The sequence below is a fragment of the Arachis duranensis genome, chromosome 5 (assembly GCF_000817695.3).
Source record: "Arachis duranensis cultivar V14167 chromosome 5, aradu.V14167.gnm2.J7QH, whole genome shotgun sequence".
In the NCBI taxonomy this organism is placed as follows: Eukaryota; Viridiplantae; Streptophyta; class Magnoliopsida; order Fabales; family Fabaceae; genus Arachis; species Arachis duranensis.
Genome location: NC_029776.3, coordinates 107,830,923 through 107,848,600, shown reverse-complemented (window position 1 = coordinate 107,848,600; position 17,678 = coordinate 107,830,923).

The following is a 17,678-nucleotide window of genomic DNA, read 5'->3' as shown; positions in this document are numbered from 1 at the left end:
AGCACTACCAACTTGTCTTTCTAATTATTATCTAGTATTTATTATATGAATCTGAGTTGTTGTTAAAAGCGTAGTTATTTTGCGATGTATTTTTTTTATTGAAAACGTTTGTTTTAATATACGGAATCATTCATAATCAATTCACATATAATAACAGATACAACAATTATAAACAACCACACTTATATACATCTCAAGCAGTTAAGAATATTCAGTTATCCAGCCTTTATTAGAGTATAGATCTTAGTTGGAACACCCCTTGATATAGCTAGATAACACACACACACACACACACACACAAACACACACACACACACAACATCTCAGGCCCTGACCTATTCAAGAAGTCTCTAAGCTGGCATCCAGGCTAGCCTTGACTCTATATTCACCTAAATCCCTAAAAAATATAAAGCGAGGGAAAGTACGTTCTAGGTCTTCAAAACTCAAGTCAGGTGGAACATCATCAAAAGGCGGAACATCATCTACTACTCCTCTGCACGATCATACATTATCATAGGACGTCTCACTGGTACTCCATTAAGTAGCCATATAAAAGGAACCTCGTACAAAGGATTTAGGTTAAAGTTCATATTCAAACGGGGTGCAGACGTCGGCTGGTCTCACAGTATTTACATATAAACAGAGAATAGAGTTTGCCCTAGACTCAGAAGGCTACCTAGAGTAGAATTTCCTTTGTGGAATGATCACCAGCAAATGACGGAAGAGTATTCCTGCCTCCATTTAAAGGGGGAGAGAAGTGGGTATGAACTAGGAAGTTCTTAGTAGAGTCAGGCTAATTAGTCATGTTAATCGCTTCTGTCGTGCTTAACAGTCAGTAATATATTACACAATAAACAGAAAAAAACATAGAGAATAGATAAATAGAAAAAATTGAGAAATAGAATACAAACAGAGAAACACAAGATAATAGCACACAGTAAACACTTCTAATAGAATACAAACAGAGAAAGCATACATTCATACAATAACCACAACAGAAAGAATGCACAACCAAGTATAATGCATGTCTGTCCTATGCAAGCCATGAGCTCACGTGTCGGTTTACACCTTGTAGCCCGACATTACCTAGTAACTAGTCCTAGATATCGTTTCCCATTGCATCCTTCGTGTATACGTGTCGGTGGTTAAGAATACCACTCCTTCATGACTACCGACAGTCGGCGCAATACTCGACGCTATAATATATGCACAATGGAAACAACGATCCTCAGTTTGTGGGCGTCGCCGTGATCAACACACAGCAAAACAACAATCCTCAGTTTGTGGGCTATTCCCGAGATCAACATACACAACAATTCGTGGTTTATTCCAATAATCAATGATTATCAATTCATGGATTTTTCCCACATATAAAACAAATAACAATTTGTAGGTTTTCCGAGACCACTGATCATTCAATTCGTGGGCACTTCCCGTATTTAACATTAGCAGTTCGTGGGTTTTTCCCATAGTTAAACAACTAATAATTTGTGGGGTTTTCCCACCTTTAAACATTTTTTTATTATCCTTTCTAAATCTCAACAATTCATGTAATACCTAACCCTAAACACAATCTAGCACTAATTATGTTGCTCCTAGATTGCTTCCTTAATCGACATTTATCTTTGCCTTTAAAACTTTACCGACTCTTTTTTCGATTTTTATCTTTTCTTCAACATTTTATTTTTATTTTATCTTTGCCTCACTAATATGTTATTACCACTCCCTAAGTGTTTTATGAAATTAATTATGAGATTTTGAGCTTAAAGTTATCTTTCTAAGACTTTTAAGAAAAATTGTCTTTTTGCTATTATTTTATTATTTTTAATAAAATAATATTATTAATAAAATAATAATATTTAATATTTTATTATTATTTAATTTTTAATAATATTTTAATCTAAATTCTCAAAAATTATAGTTTGATCCCCAAAATTTTACGAAAATTATATTTTGACCCCTTTAACTTTTGATATTTATACTTTAACCCCCTTAAACTTTTAGTATTTGTACTTTAACCCCCACTAACACAAAAATATTTATACTTTGGCCCCTCCTAATATCTAAAGGCTGTTCTTCATTATTCTTTGGTGCGCGAAATTGAACTCCGCACAACTGAACCGGCAAATGCACCGGGTCGTCCAAGTAATACCTCAGGTGAGTGAGGGTCGAATCCCACGGAGATTGTCGGATTGAGCAAACAATGACTATCTTGTAAATCTTAGTCAGGCAAGTAGAAAAGATGGTTGTTTGTTAAGAGGCATAAGCGAAAAGTAAAGAAAATGAAATTCCAGATAAGTGTAAAAGCAATGATGGATATTTAGCTAAAGCTTCGGAGATGCGTATTCTTTCCGGATTAACTTTTCTTACTGTCTACTTCAACAACGAATGACTCATTTAATGGCAGCCGTAATTGACTAACTCATGTAGCATCCTCATCAAGTTAGTCTATTCTAAACCATAGCAGTCCACCATATCCGAGCAACCCATGTAGCATCCTCATCAGGTTAACTCATGGCTTTCCACTATAGTCGAAGGTGAAGACCTAAGCAATCCACTCCCCTTCATGATCCTACTCAAAACGCCACAGACAAGGTCGGATCTTCTGGATCAGGAAACGCTGCTTCTCATACTCTAGCCTTGACGCCACAGAAACCTCAGTAACCCACGGTCAACGGGATTATATGTCACATATCCAAAGTTCCCCTGGCACGCTCTTGGAATCCGCAGTGCATTCTCTAGCTTGTGGTTCAATGTTATCCGGGAAGGACTAACACGAAACCCATGTAGAACACGGATGATTGTCACGGGTCATCCTCAATTCATGAGATGAAGAACGAAAATGCACAAGAGAATGGAATCAAACGTGTATTGAAATAAAATAATAGTATTATTAATCCATGAGAATCAGCAGAGCTCCTAACCCTAACTTAGGAGGTTTAGTTGCTCATGCTTTTACAGAAAGTAAATGTGAAAAGGTAAAGATGAGACCAAAGATGCTAAACATGAGTGATCTTCTCCTTTAAATACTAATCTAATGACTAAGAAGTACAAAAAGTATGACAGACTAGACAAGAGGTGCGAAAATCCATCCTTGGACCCAGTTTGGTTGAGTACTTGGGCTGTGCTTGGCGTCCAACTTTGAGGAATAGGCGTTGAACGCCTATTAGGGGGTGATTGGCACTGCCTTGTGCCTTGGTGGGCATTGAACGCCAGGAATGGGGTGGTTCTTGGGCGTTCAATGCTGGCTTGTCTCCTTGGGGCGTTGAACGCCAGCCAGGGGGTAGCTCCTTGGCATTCAACGCCCAGTATGGGCTGGCTTCTTTGAAGAAAATTATATACCATTATGTAATGCTGGAAATCTCTAGAAGTTAGCTTTTCAACGCCGTTGAGAATGCGTCATTTGGACCTCTATAGCTCCAGAAATGCTCGTTTGAGTGCACAGAGGTTAGATTCTGACAGCATCTGCTATGCTTTCCTTGCCTCTGAATCAGACGTTGCCAAAGCTCCTTAATTTCAGCTAGAATTTACCTGAAACCACCATAAAACACAACAACTCAAAGTAGAATCCAAAAATGTGAATTTTGCACTAAATCCTATGAAAACATGATAAAACTTAAACAAAACATAACTAAAACAATATGAAAATGATGCCAAAAGCATATAAAATATTCGCTCATCATTCTTCATTATACTCAAAGTGTTCTTCGTGTTCTTCGTAAATTCTTCAGATTCTTTCTCTAATTCTTATCCGTTTTTCAACCTTCTCAGTAACCAATTTTTACCATAATTCTAAATAAATTATCAGCCACTAAAGCCCCTTAATTTTCACTTGATTACAACATAATTTCAACCCAAATTTGAGGGTTAGGGTTTTTTTTCCCAGCTGCCAAGAACACAACTTCATAACTCGAATTTCATCGAATTTCATCAATTTTTTACCAAAATTTCACCAAGAAGCACTCAATAAACAATCAATTTCAAGCATAACCAAACCATATCATAATAACACAACTCAAACAGAATTAATCAAGATTAGATTCACTAAAACCCTACCTTAGTTTGCTGCCCCAAATTCGGTTGCTCCTTGAAGTGTTCTTAAAGCACTTTTTCCTCCTAAATCCAATCAAGAACAAATTTAAAACCTCAAGATCACCAACTGGCCAAACCTTAGCAGCAGGTTAGGAAGGGATTCCTCATCTCAAACTTGCTGGAAATTGAAGTTCTTTGGCCCTCAAGTCATGTTAAGCATGATACCTATGAAAGAATATCAAGAAAACACATGTTTATACATGTGTTCTTGAAACTGAATTCAAAGGGAGGAAGAATAGCCATGTCACCTTATTTCTATCCTTGATTAGTGATGACGGGATTTCTTATACCCTTTTTGACAGTATTTGTGTGTTTTTATTTATATTTTATTAAGTTTTATTAAGTTTTAGTGCAAAATTCACCTTTTGGATGCTACTTTGAGTTTTTGTGTTTTTCTTATGACTTTAGGTGATTTTTGGGTGAAATTGGCAAAATCTGGCAAAGGCTGATTCAGAGGCAAAGAAAGGATAGCAGATGCTGTCAGATCTTGACCTCTGTGCATCCCAACGAGTATATTTTGAGTTACATAGGTCCAATTGACAAGATCTTAATGAAGTTGGAAAGCTAACTTTCAGGGCTTTCCAGTAATATATAATGGTCTATACTTTTTTTTTGGAATCACTGCCCAAAGAGGGCGTTGAACACCCACCTCTGGAGTTCAACGCCCAAGAAGGACCAGCCTCCAAGTTGAACGCCCAAGACTGGAGTTCAACGCCCAAAGAGGAGCAAGCCCAGCGTTGACTAGAGTTCAACGCCACCCAAGGAGCAAGGAAACAGCACGCTCACCCCCCTAATAGGCGTTCAACGCCCAGAAGCCCAAGTTGAACGTCATGCATATGAAGCACATGACCAAAGTGGGCCCAAAGTGGATTTTAGCACTTCTTACCTTATCTTATTTACTTTTTGTGATTTTTAATTAAAAACAATATATTTTAGGTTTAGTCTTAGAGTTTTTATTATAAATAAGGGACTTCCTTCCTCCGGAGGATCATGCCTTTTAATATTTCCTTTTTCTTTTTAAATTTAAAAATTTTTTAAATCTTTTCTTTTGCTTTTTAATTGATTTTTCCTTTTTAAAATTTTCAAATCATATCTTGTTTATCTTTCTTGACTCTTGATCTTTATCTTATTTATCTTTTCCTTGATTCTAGTTCTTTGATTTTCATTTAAATTCAAATTTTTAAATTCAATTTTTAAGTTTGGTATTTTCTTTAGTTTTTCTTTCTTTCAAATTTAAATTTCAAAATCTTCATTTGACTTTTTCTCTCTCAAACTTTTCAAAAATTTTCAAACCCATTCTTCCATCTTTAATTTCAAGTATTGTTAGTTAATTATTTATCTTATCTTGTTTTATTTTTTTAGTTGGTGTCTCTTTAATTTTTCTTTTCCTTTCTTTTTGAATTTTGAAAATTTTTAAACCTCTTTCTTTCTAATTTTTAAATTTTTTTCGAAATTGTTAGTTATTTTTTTTATTTTCAAATAAGTATTCTATTTTTTTATTATTTATTTTCGACTACTCATACCCAATGAGTGATTCAAATTACTATGGATGGAGGAATTATCCAGATTTTGGTTGGCAAGGTCAAGAGCAAGGAGACGTCAATGTTCCATATTCCATCTATCAAGAACCATAATCTCCTTACTTATATCAAGAACCATCATTTTTTGATCTTGCCTACTAAGAACTGGAGCAAATATCAGAAGAAATTTTGCAAAAATTTCCATCTTCATCCCCTACATTTTCATACCAAGAACCACAACCTCTCTATCCATACCAAGAACCATGCTCCTTTTACTCATATCAAGAGCCACCCTCTCATTATTCATATCAAGAATCATCATCTCCTTATTCAGAACTATCAGCTTTAAAGCTTACCATGGAAGAATTGAGGGATGCCGCTCAAGATTGCATACAAGATATGAGAATGAGTGTCAAAAATGTAGAGGATCATGTGGAATTGATTACCAAGCGTTGGGAAGAGGAACAAGTAAACCCCCTCACAAGGGAAGCAATGCAAATCCATACAAAAGAATGTGAGGAAATCATTCAAAGGAGTTCATATCCCAGTGAATTAGAGAACTCTCCACCCGTACACATGGAAGAAGAAAAAGATGCACAAACAAAGGAGGTTGTAAGGGAGGAGAACAATTATGGAAATGTACACTCCAATGAAGTAGAGAGCTACATAGAGGGTGAGTTCACTGAACCATCAATTCCAGAGGTTTTTGATGAAGGGTACACTCCACCCATCACACAATACCCAAATCCTGAATTTAGGGTGGTAGAGATAATTAAGGAATGTACTGAAAAGGGGATTGTGACCAAGGAACCAAAGATGGTATCCATGAAAAAGAGAAGGTCAGTAAAAAGGAATACATCCTCTACCCTAACAAGCAAGGAGAATCAAGCTGACAACCATAAAAGAAGGCTTGTTAGGAGGAATTCAAGTTCGAGGGCACTAATCTTCTCCTCTTTCCCCTTGAAGTCATTTCTTTTAACTAACTGGAAGAAGAGAAAGAAAGTTCAACAATCAAGTGTCAAGCTAATGACATTAAAGAAGTGCTTGTTGGGAGGCAACCCAACCATAAGTATCATATAGTATTTTCTTCTTTTCTATTTTCTTTCTGTTACTTTAGTTTGTTTCCATATTATTTTATTTTCTATTGATTTTCATAGTTTTCCTCTTTTTCTAATGTTTGTGATCATGTGTAGCACTTAGAACAGAAACAGGAACGCGTAGGAGAGAAACAGAACACCCTGGAGGGTGCCCCTTACTGGCGTTCAACGCTAGAAGAGGGAAGAGAGCTTGGGCGTTCAATGCCCATAAGGGAATAGCAAGGACCAAGTTTTCTTTGCTTGGGGACAAGCAAACTTTTTAAGTTTGGTGTTGCAGAGCGAGCTCTAAGCGTATATTATCATCAATGGCACCAAAGGGAGGTGAATCATCTTCATAGAAGAGCACAACCTGAGCAACCATCAGAACTGAAGTGGTTAAGTTTCATCATCCCTTCCTCTATCTTATTTTCAGTTTCTATTCTAGCTCTTGCATGATCACTATTAGGATTTTCTTTGCTTTCTAGTCTAGTAGTTCAATTTTGAAAATTTTTAAAAAAATTTTATGGGTAGAAGATGTCTCATGCATTACTCACTAAAGCTTAAAAAGAAAATTTTTCAAAAAGAAGTAGTAAAATGCATAAGATTTCGAGTTATATCATGAGTTATTCCAATTACTTAAGATGTGGTGGCCTTATCTTTATTTTCTGAATGTATGAATTAACTGTGCATATTTGATATTGGAGTTGAGTATATTGGCTCTTGAAGAATGGTGAATTTAGAGAAGTATTATTGACACTCTAAAAAAAATAAAAAATATTGATTCTTGAAGCAAGAAAAAGCAGCAAAAAGAAAAAGAGGAACAAAAAAAAAAGAAAAAAAAAGAGAGCAAGGATCCAAGGCTTTGAGCATTAATGGTTACGAGGGTCAAAATTGGCCTGAAAAGTTCAAATGAGCTGCTATCCCTAACTAAATTCTTGTGGTGTGAAGGTGTCAAGTAAAAAGCTTAAGACTGAGTAGTTAAAGTTGTGATCCAAAGCTAAAGAGTACGCTTAAGAACTCTGGGCACCACTGTCTGGAATTTAAGTAATGCTAAATTCGAATCCAAAGGGTTCCTCCAGTTAAGTGCCTGTAGCGTTTATGTATCCGGTGGTAATACTTGAAAACAAAACGCTTAGAGTCATGGCTAGGCTCAAAGGTGCAAAGCACCAAAAAGAAGTTGCGTTCAAGAATCAAGAAAAGCTAAAAGAAGAGAATCAATAATATCATCCGGATTCTAATTCCAAGGGATGTCAATATTCTGACCTTCAAAGGAAAGTGAGATGCCAAAACTGTTCAGAAGTAAAGAGCTAATAGCACTATTCAATATTTGGAACTAAGCTTCACTGACAACTCTGAGACCTATTGTATTTTTCTCTTCCATTTTTCCTATCTTGTTTTTGGTTGCTTGAGGACAAGCAACAGTTTAAGTTTGGTGTTCTGATGACGCGATTTCTTATACCTTTTTTCATAGTATTTTTAGTGTGTTTTTAGTTATATTTTATTAAGTTTTAGTATGTTTTAGTACAAACTTCACCTTTTGGATGCTACTTTGAGTTTTTGTGTTTTTCTTATGATTTTAGGGTGAAATTGACGAAATCTGCAAAGGCTGATTCAGAGGCAACAAAAGGATAGCAGATGCTGTCAAATCCTGACCTCCGTGCCTTCCAACGAGCATATTTTGAGTTATAGAGGTTCAATTGACGCGCTCTCAATGGAGATGGAAATCTAACTTCCAGGGCTTTTCAGCAATATATAATGATTTATACTTTTCTTTCAGAATCACTGCCCAAAAAGGGCATTGAACGCCCACCTCTGGAGTTCAACCCCCAAGAAGGACCAGCCTCTAAGTTGAACGCCCAAGACTATGCCCAAAGAGGAGCAAGCCCATCATTGAATGCCCAAGACTAGAGTTCAACGCCACCCAAGGGGCAAGGAAACAGCACGCTGACCCCCCTAATGGGCGTTCAACGCCCAAAAGCCCAAGTTGAACGCCAGGCATACGAAGCACATGACCAAAGTGGATTTTAACACTTCTTAGCTTATCTTTTTTTTTTTGTAATTTTTAATTAAAAACAATATCTTTTAGGTTTAGTCTTAGAGTTTTTATTATAAATAAGGGACTTCCTTCCTCCGGAGGATCATGCCTCCCAGGAGGGGGGGGGGAGCACAAACACATTACATTACACCTTCTTATCTGTTTTCTTTGTAAAGTATGAGCAACTAAACCTCATAAGTTAAGGATAGGAGCTCTGCTCATTCCCATGGATTAATATCTTTACTTTTCTACTTTAAAATATGTTTGATTCCATTCTATGATGCATTGTCGTTCTTCATCCTTATAAATCTGGGGTGGAACTATCATATGACCCCTTATTCTATATGAGTTCTTGCGAGTCCCTAGCAGGACAGTATTGAGCTGTAGCTTGAGAATGCATCACAGGTTCGAACAAGTTATCTGGGCTAATTGGGATATGTGACATAAAATCTCATTAGTCATGGGTAATTGAGGTTTCTGTGGTGCTAAGGCTAAAATCATAGCTTCATTCTCTGATCCAGAAGATCCGACCATGTCTGTGATATTTTGAGTAGGATCACCAGAGATTGAATTGCGTGAGCTTCACCCTCATCCAGATTGAATGACCACTGGTCCTGGCGTTTGGTTTGGATCAGAGGAGATTATGACCACTGGCCCTCGCTTAATCACTTACAGCCTTGCCATTGAATGAATCACTCATTGTTAAGGTAGTCAGTAAGAAGTATTAACCCGGAAGAACAAGCATCTCTGAGACCTTAACTGATTTTCTATCATTGTTTCTACGTCTTTTTGTTATTGTTCTTTTTATGCACCTACAACAAACAACAACTATCTTTCTATTCACCTGACTAAGATCTGCAAGATAACCACAGCTTGCTCAATCTAACAATCCTCCTGGGATCCACCCTCACTCACCTGAGGTATTACTTGGACGACCCGGTGCACTTGCCGGTTCAGTTGTGTGAGTTCTAATTTTGTGCACCAGTTAGTCATATGGTTGTGAAGAGAAAGATGAGAGGATCATTTTCATCGGATTAGAATTTTGATTTGAGTGTTAGTTCAGAAGAAATCAAGCTTTGAAGACCAAGAACCAAGAACTTTTCTCTCTTTTTTTTCTCTCTTATTTTTGGCCATTCAAGGTGGAAATGAGCATCTTGGAGTGTCTTTGGGGTGAGAAAAAATGTGCTTAATAATGATTGGCTAGTTAGGGAGGTGGTTGAAAAATATCTCAAGTATATAATTACTAAAACTAGATGTATTAGAGCACACTCTTAACAATACATCTAGAGATTAATATCTGAGCTACTAGTATATATGACACTAGTAACATGATTAATATGAGAATAGAAGGTATGTGATGTAGTATTAGCATTGCTAAAGTCATCAGAGAGTGCTAGTATTAACCTGGTTAAACCGATCTGCTGTTTTTAACTAAAACAGATCAAATAATATTATTATTCAAGGATCTCTAATATTAATATATAATAATATTATATTACTATTTCTCTTCTTTCATGAATCGAGTTTAGCTCGTCAAACTGAGACTAACTACGGAAACCAGAGTCTAAAACTCCTAACCAATACGGCTCTAAAACTAGGTTCTTTGCGATTGTGTCGTCAAGCTTATCTCAAAAGAGGTTCTTACTTAGTGATGACATGATGATGATGAATATCGAGGTGCTTGATAATAAAACAGAGGTGCTTCCTTTACTAATCCTCTGGATAACTCCGTATCTATAGAAAAGGTCTCGTGTACACGAAAACTATGTTGTTACATTCTACTTTCCTAAAAAAAAATTTTGCCCTCAAAATTTTAGCCACGTGCAAGAATCCATCTTCAAGAGATCTATTTCTTTTAAACCATCCCAACAAAGAGATTATTCTGTTCCTTATAGCATCCAAATCTCACATAGCCATAGCCATGGAGATCATAACAGCTATGAAGATAGGTTTGCCTCACATCGATTCGTCATTCGGAGCTTGATGAAACTATGCCTATTCGTAGTCATTGAGGTCTTATCCGCACCAAACAATCAACATTAAGGTGATCAGTCTTAATATCTCAAGTTAAGCACGAACATGTCCAAAATGAGAGCTCATAGACATTCAGGCCAAATGTATCTTAAAGATACCCTAACAACATGAGACAGAAAAGTAGAGTATGCAATAAAGCATAGTCAATCCACTCCCCAGGCTCTACTGGAAACAAACTGCTCTGATACCGAATTGTAACGATCCAATTTTCAGTATGTTTAGATCATACCAGAAACTAGGTGCTACCAACTTGTCTTTCTAATTATTATCTATTATTTATTATATTAGCTTGAGTCATTGTTAAAAGCGTAGTTATTTTGTGAGGTACTTTTTTTTTTGAAAATGTTTGTATTGATATACAAAATCATTCATAATCATTTCACACATAATAACAAATACAACAGTTATAAACAACCACACTTATATACATCTCAAGTAGTTAACAACATTCAGTTATCCGGCCTTTATTAGAGTATAGATCTTAGTTAGAACACCCTAGATATAGCTAGATAATAACTATATACATATATACATACAACATCCCAGGCCCTAACTTGTTCAAGAAGTCCCTAAGCTGGCGCCCAAGCTAGCCTAGACTCTATACTCACCTAAATCCCTCTAAACTACAAAGAGAGGGAAAGTATATTCTAGGTCTTCAAACCTCAAGTCAGGTGGAACATCATCAAAAGGCAGAACATCATCTACTACTCCTCTCCACGATCATACATTGTCATAGGACGTCTCACTCGTACTCCATCAAGTAGCCATATAACAGGAACCTCGTACAAAGGATTTAGGTTTAAGTTCGTATTCAAACAGGGTGCAGACGTCGGCTAGTCTCATAGTATTTGCATATAAACAGAGAACGGAGTTTGCCCTAGACTCAGAAGACTACTTAGAGCAGAATTCCCTTTGCAGAATGATCACTGATGCGTAAGCATCTTCTCTCTATTTTCTTATTATTTTGGATATGAATTTATTGAGTTTTGTTGATTTTTTAGTGTTTGAAGCCTATTTGGATGCTACTTTGAGGCACATTGTGGTTTTATTTATTTCAGGAAAAATCTGGACAAGTTTGGCAGAGTTCGTGCAGAAGAAAAAGGGAGAAATTCGTTGCTGCCAAGTTGGCACTAAACGCCACTACTGGGCGTTTGGTGCCAGATGCCTCGTATCAGGTGCAAGCTCTCTGCTAAGCTGGCACTAAACCCCACTGCTGGCATTTAGCACAAAAAACGTCATAATTCGTGCCTAGAATCAAAAGCAGTCAGCGCTAAACGCCGAGCCTGGCGTTTAGTGCCAGGAAGACAGAAACCTCTCTGCCCCAGGGGCACTAAATGCTAAAACTGGAGTTTAGCGGCAGTAGCGCGGATTTAGATCATAAAGAAGGGCTTCATGGCTGAGGATTTGATTAATAAGTATTTGATTTTACTTTCTTATCATTATTATTATTATTTCAAAACACAATATTTTAGGTTTAGAATTTATTATTCTATTTTATTTTCAAATCAAATTTGGTTAGATATAAAAGGGAAAAGATTTAGCCTTTGGGCGACTCTCTCTCGACCTCATTCCATATTTTACACATTTTGGAACGCTAGTTTTTCTCTGAGTCATGAGAAACTAAACCTCCCATGTTAAGGTTAGGAGCTCTGTTTATTCTATGGATTAATACTATTGCCATTCTATTTAAATTAATGTATTGATTTAGATTCAAGAATTTCCTTTCGTTCTTCATCTTAGGAATTATGGTATATTGGAAGATAACCCTTTTTCTACTTGACTTCTTGTTAAATCTTGGAAAAGTAATTTGCTTGGACAAAAGCTTGAAAGTAATTCCTCCTGAACACTAATTGCTTAGACTTAACGGGATACGTGACATATAATCCTCTTATAATTGGTTAATTAGGGTTTTTATGGCTAATAAACTAGAATCGGACTTGAATCTCTAATCGAAATTAAGTGACCAAGGAATTGGCGGTTAACTAGGTTAGAGGAGACTAAATTACTAAGGAATTATGGTTTAGTCAATTACAGTTTGTGGTGCACGAAATTGTAAATCACACTTTTCACAACTCGTACAACTAACCAGCAAGTGCACTGGGTCGTCCAAGTAATACCTTACGTGAGTAAGGGTCGATCCCATGGAGATTGTCGGCTTGAAGCAAGCTATGGTTATTTTGTAGATCTTAGTCAGGAGATTAATGAATAAGATGATTTTGTTATGAAAAATAAATAACATGAAAAAAAAAGGTACTTGTGACTCAGTAATGAGGAACTGGTTGAGGTTTTGGAGATGCTCTGTCTTCTAAATCTCTGCTTTCCTACTGCCTTCTTCTTCACGCACGCAAGGCTCCTTCCATGGCAAGCTGTATGTTGGTGGATCACCGTTGTCAATGGCTACCATCTGTCCTCTCAGTGAAAATGGTCCAAATGCGCTGTCACCGCACGGCTAATCATCTGTCGGTTCTCACTCATGTTGGAAAAGGATCCATTGATCCTTTTGCGTCTGTCACTACGCCCAGCACTCGTGAGTTTGAAGCTCGTCACAGTCATCCCATCCCAGATCCTACTCGGAATACCACAGATAAGGTTTAGACTTTTCGGATCTCAGGAATAGCCGCCAATAATTCTAGCCTATACCACGAAGACTCTGATCTCACAGATTCGAATGCTCTGTTGTCAGGAGATGCACTCAAACATGTGAATCAGGAATCAAAGAGATACACACTCAATCTAAGGTAGAACGGAAGTGGTTGTCAGGCACACGTTCATTGGTTGAGAATGGTGATGAGTGTCACGGATCATCACATTCATCATGGTTAAGTACGAGCGAGTATCTTAGAACAGAAACAAGCGTGATTGAATAGAAAACAGAAGTAATGGCATTAATCCATCGAGACACAGCAGAGCTCCTCACCCCCAATCATGGAGTTTAGAGACTCATGCCGTAGAAGATACAAAATTCAGATGTAAAATGTCCTCCGGTACATAGTAAGTCTCTAAAAGTGGTTTTTATACTAAACTAGTGACCTAGGGTTACAGAAAATGAGTAAACTAAGATAGATGGTGCAGAAATCCACGTTCGGGGCCCACTTGGTGTGTGCTTGGGCTGAGCCTTGAGCTTTACACGTGTAGAGGCTTCTCTTGGAGTTAAACGCCAGGTTGCAGCCTGTTTGTGGCGTTTAGCTCTGGTTTGTAACCTGTTTCTGGCGTTTAACTTCAGAATATGGCAGGAAGTTGGCGTTTAAACGCCAGTTTGCATCGTCAAAACTCGGGCAAAGTATGGACTATTTTATATTCTGGAAAGCCTTGGATGTTTTGAAATTCTTTATTTTTCTACTTCTTGGTAAAAAAAATCTTTTCTGTTTCAAAATTTGAAAATATAAAGTTTTCATCTTTTTCTTTTTGTCTTCCTAATATTGCTGGACTTTATTTTATTTTTTTATTTTAAATAAAAAATTAAATTTTTAAATTTAAAAATTAAAAAAATTGATAAATTATGTCATTTGAAATCCAATTTTTTTTTCAAAAATATATTTTTTTATTCACCGAATAACGCTATTTTTTTCAGAAATATAGAATAAACTAATTTTAAAAATTTAAACTTTTTCAATTTTTTTATTATTGGGTATTGTTGAAATTTTTTATTTTTCTTTATCTTGGTAAAAGAATAATTATTTTGTTTCAAAATTTAAAAATAAGAAGTTTTCATTTTTTTTTGTCTACCTAATATTACTGGACTTTATTTTATTTTTCTATTTTAAATAAAAAATTAGATTTTTTAATTTAAAAATTAAAAAAAAATGATAAATTTTGTCTTTTGAAATCCTAAATTTTTTTCAAGAATATTTTTTTATTTTTTTATTCATCGGATAATACTATTTTTCACAAATATCGAAAAAATTAATTTAAAAAATTTAAACTTCTTAAATTTTTTTATTATTGGATATTTTTTAAATTCTATATTTTTCTAATTCTTGGTAAAAAAAATAATCTTTTCTGTTTCAAAATTTAAAAATATAAAGTTTTCATCTTTTTCTTTTTGTCTTCCTAATATTGCTGGACTTTATTTTATTTTTCTATTTTAAAAACTTAAATTTTTAAATTTAAAAATTAAAAAAATTGATAAATTATGTCTTTTGAAATGCAAATTTTTTTTTCGAAAATATATTTTTTATTCACCGAGTAATGCTATTTTTTTCACAAATATAGAACAAATTAATTTTAAAAATTTAAACTTTTTAAATTTTTTTATTATTGGGTATTGTTGAAATTCTTTATTTTTCTACTTCTTGGTAAAAGAATAATTTTTTTAGTTTCAAAATTTAGAAATAAAAAGTTTTCATGTTTTTTTTTGTCTGCCTAATATTACTGGACTTTATTTTCTTTTTCTATTTTAAATAAAAAATTACATTTTTTAATTTAAAAATTCAAAAAATGATAAATTTTGTCTTTGGAAATCATAAATTTTCTTCAAGAATATTTTTTTATTTTTTTATTCATCGGATAATGCTATTTTTTCACAAATATCGAATAAATTAATTTAAAAAATTTAAACTTCTTAAATTTTTTTTATTATTGGATATTTTTGAAATTTTTTATTTTTCTACTTCTTGGTAAAAAAATAATCTTTTCTGTTTCAAAATTTGAAAATATAAAGTTTTCATCTTTTTCTTTTTGTCTTCCTAATATTGCTGGATTTATTTTATTTTTCTATTTTAAATAAAAAATTAAATTTTTTAATTTAAAAATTAAAAAAATTGATAAATTATGTCTTTTGAAATCCAAAATTTTTTTTCAAAAATATATTTTTTTATTCACCGAATAACTCTATTTTTTTCACAAATATAGAATAAACTAACTTTAAAAATTTAAACTCACAAATATAGAACAAATTAATTTTAAAAATTTAAACTTTTTAAATTTTTTTATTATTGGATATTGTTGAAATTCTTTATTTTTCTACTTCTTGGTAAAAGAATAATTTTTTTAGTTTCAAAATTTAAAAATAAAAAGTTTTCATGTTTTTTTTTGTCTACCTAATATTACTGGACTTTATTTTATTTTTCTATTTTAAATAAAAAATTAGATTTTTTAATTTAAAAATTTAAAAAATGATAAATTTTGTCTTTGGAAATCCTAAATTTTCTTCAAGAATATTTTTTTATTTTTTTATTCATCGGATAATGCTATTTTTTCACAAATATCGCATAAATTAATTTAAAAAATTTAAACTTCTTAAAATTTTTTTATTATTGGATATTTTTGAAATTTTTTATTTTTCTACTTCTTGGTAAAAAATAATCTTTTCTGTTTCAAAATTTGAAAATATAAAGTTTTCATCTTTTTCTTTTTGTCTTCCTAATATTGCTGGACTTTATTTTATTTCTCTATTTTAAATAAAAAATTAAATTTTTAAATTTAAAAATTAAAAAAATTGATAAATTATGTCTTTTGAAATCCAAATTTTTTTTCAAAAATCTAATTTTTTATTCACCGAATAACGCTATTTTTTTCACAAATATAGAACAAATTAATTTTAAAAATTTAAACTTTTTAAATTTTTTTATTATTGGGTATTGTTGAAATTCTTTATTTTTCTACTTCTTGGTAAAAGAATAATTTTTTTAGTTTCAAAATTTAAAAATAAAAAGTTTTCATATTTCTTTTTTGTCTACCTAATATTACTGGACTTTATTTTATTTTTCTATTTTAAATAAAAAATTAGATTTTTTAATTGAAAAATTTAAAAAATGATAAATTTTGTCTTTGAAAATCCTAAATTTTCTTCAAGAATATTTTTTTATTTTTTTATTCATCGGATAATGCTATTTTTTCACAAATATTGAATAAATTAATTTAAAAAATTTAAACTTCTTAAAATTTTTTTATTATTGGATATTTTTGAAATTTTTTATTTTTCTACTTCTTGGTAAAAAAAAATAATCTTTTCTGTTTCAAAATTTGAAAATATAAAGTTTTCATCTTTTTCTTTTTGTCTTCCTAATATTGTTGGACTTTATTTTATTTTTCTATTTTAAATAAAAAATTAAATTTTTATATTTAAAAATTAAAAAAATTGATAAATTATGTCTTTTGAAATCCAAAATTTTTTTTCAAAAATATATTTTTTTATTCCCCGAATAACGCTATTTTTTTCACAAATATAGAATAAACTAATTTTAAAAATTTAAACTTTTTCAATTTTTTTATTATTGGGTATTGTTGAAATTTTTTATTTTTCTTCTTCTTGGTAAAAGAATAATTTTTTTGTTTCAAAATTTAAAAATAAAAAGTTTTTATTTTTTTTGTCTACCTAATATTACTGGACTTTATTTTATTTTTCTATTTTAAATAAAAAATTAGATTTTTTAATTTAAAAATTCAAAAAAATGATAAATTTTGTCTTTTGAAATCCTAAATTTTTTTCAAGAATATTTTTTTTATTTATCAGATAATGCTATTTTTTTCACAAATATCGAATAAATTAAGTTAAAAAATTTAAACTTCTTAAATTTTTTTATTATTGGATATTTTTGAAATTCTATATTTTTTACTTTTTGGTAAAAAAATAATCTTTTCTGTTTCAAAATTTAAAAATATAAAGTTTTCATCTTTTTCTTTTTGTCTTTCTTATATTGCTGGAGTTTATTTTATTTTTCTATTTTAAATAAAAAATTAAATTTTTAAATTTAAAAATTAAAATAATTGATGAATTATGTCTTGAAATCCAAATTTTTTTTTTCAAAAATATATTTTTTTATTCACCGAATAATGCTATTTTTTTCACAAATATAGAACAAACTAATTTTAAAAATTTAAATTTTTTTAAATTTTTTAATTATTGGGTATTGTTGAAATTCTTTATTTTTCTACTTCTTGGTAAAAGAATAATTTTTTTAGTTTCAAAATTTAAAAATA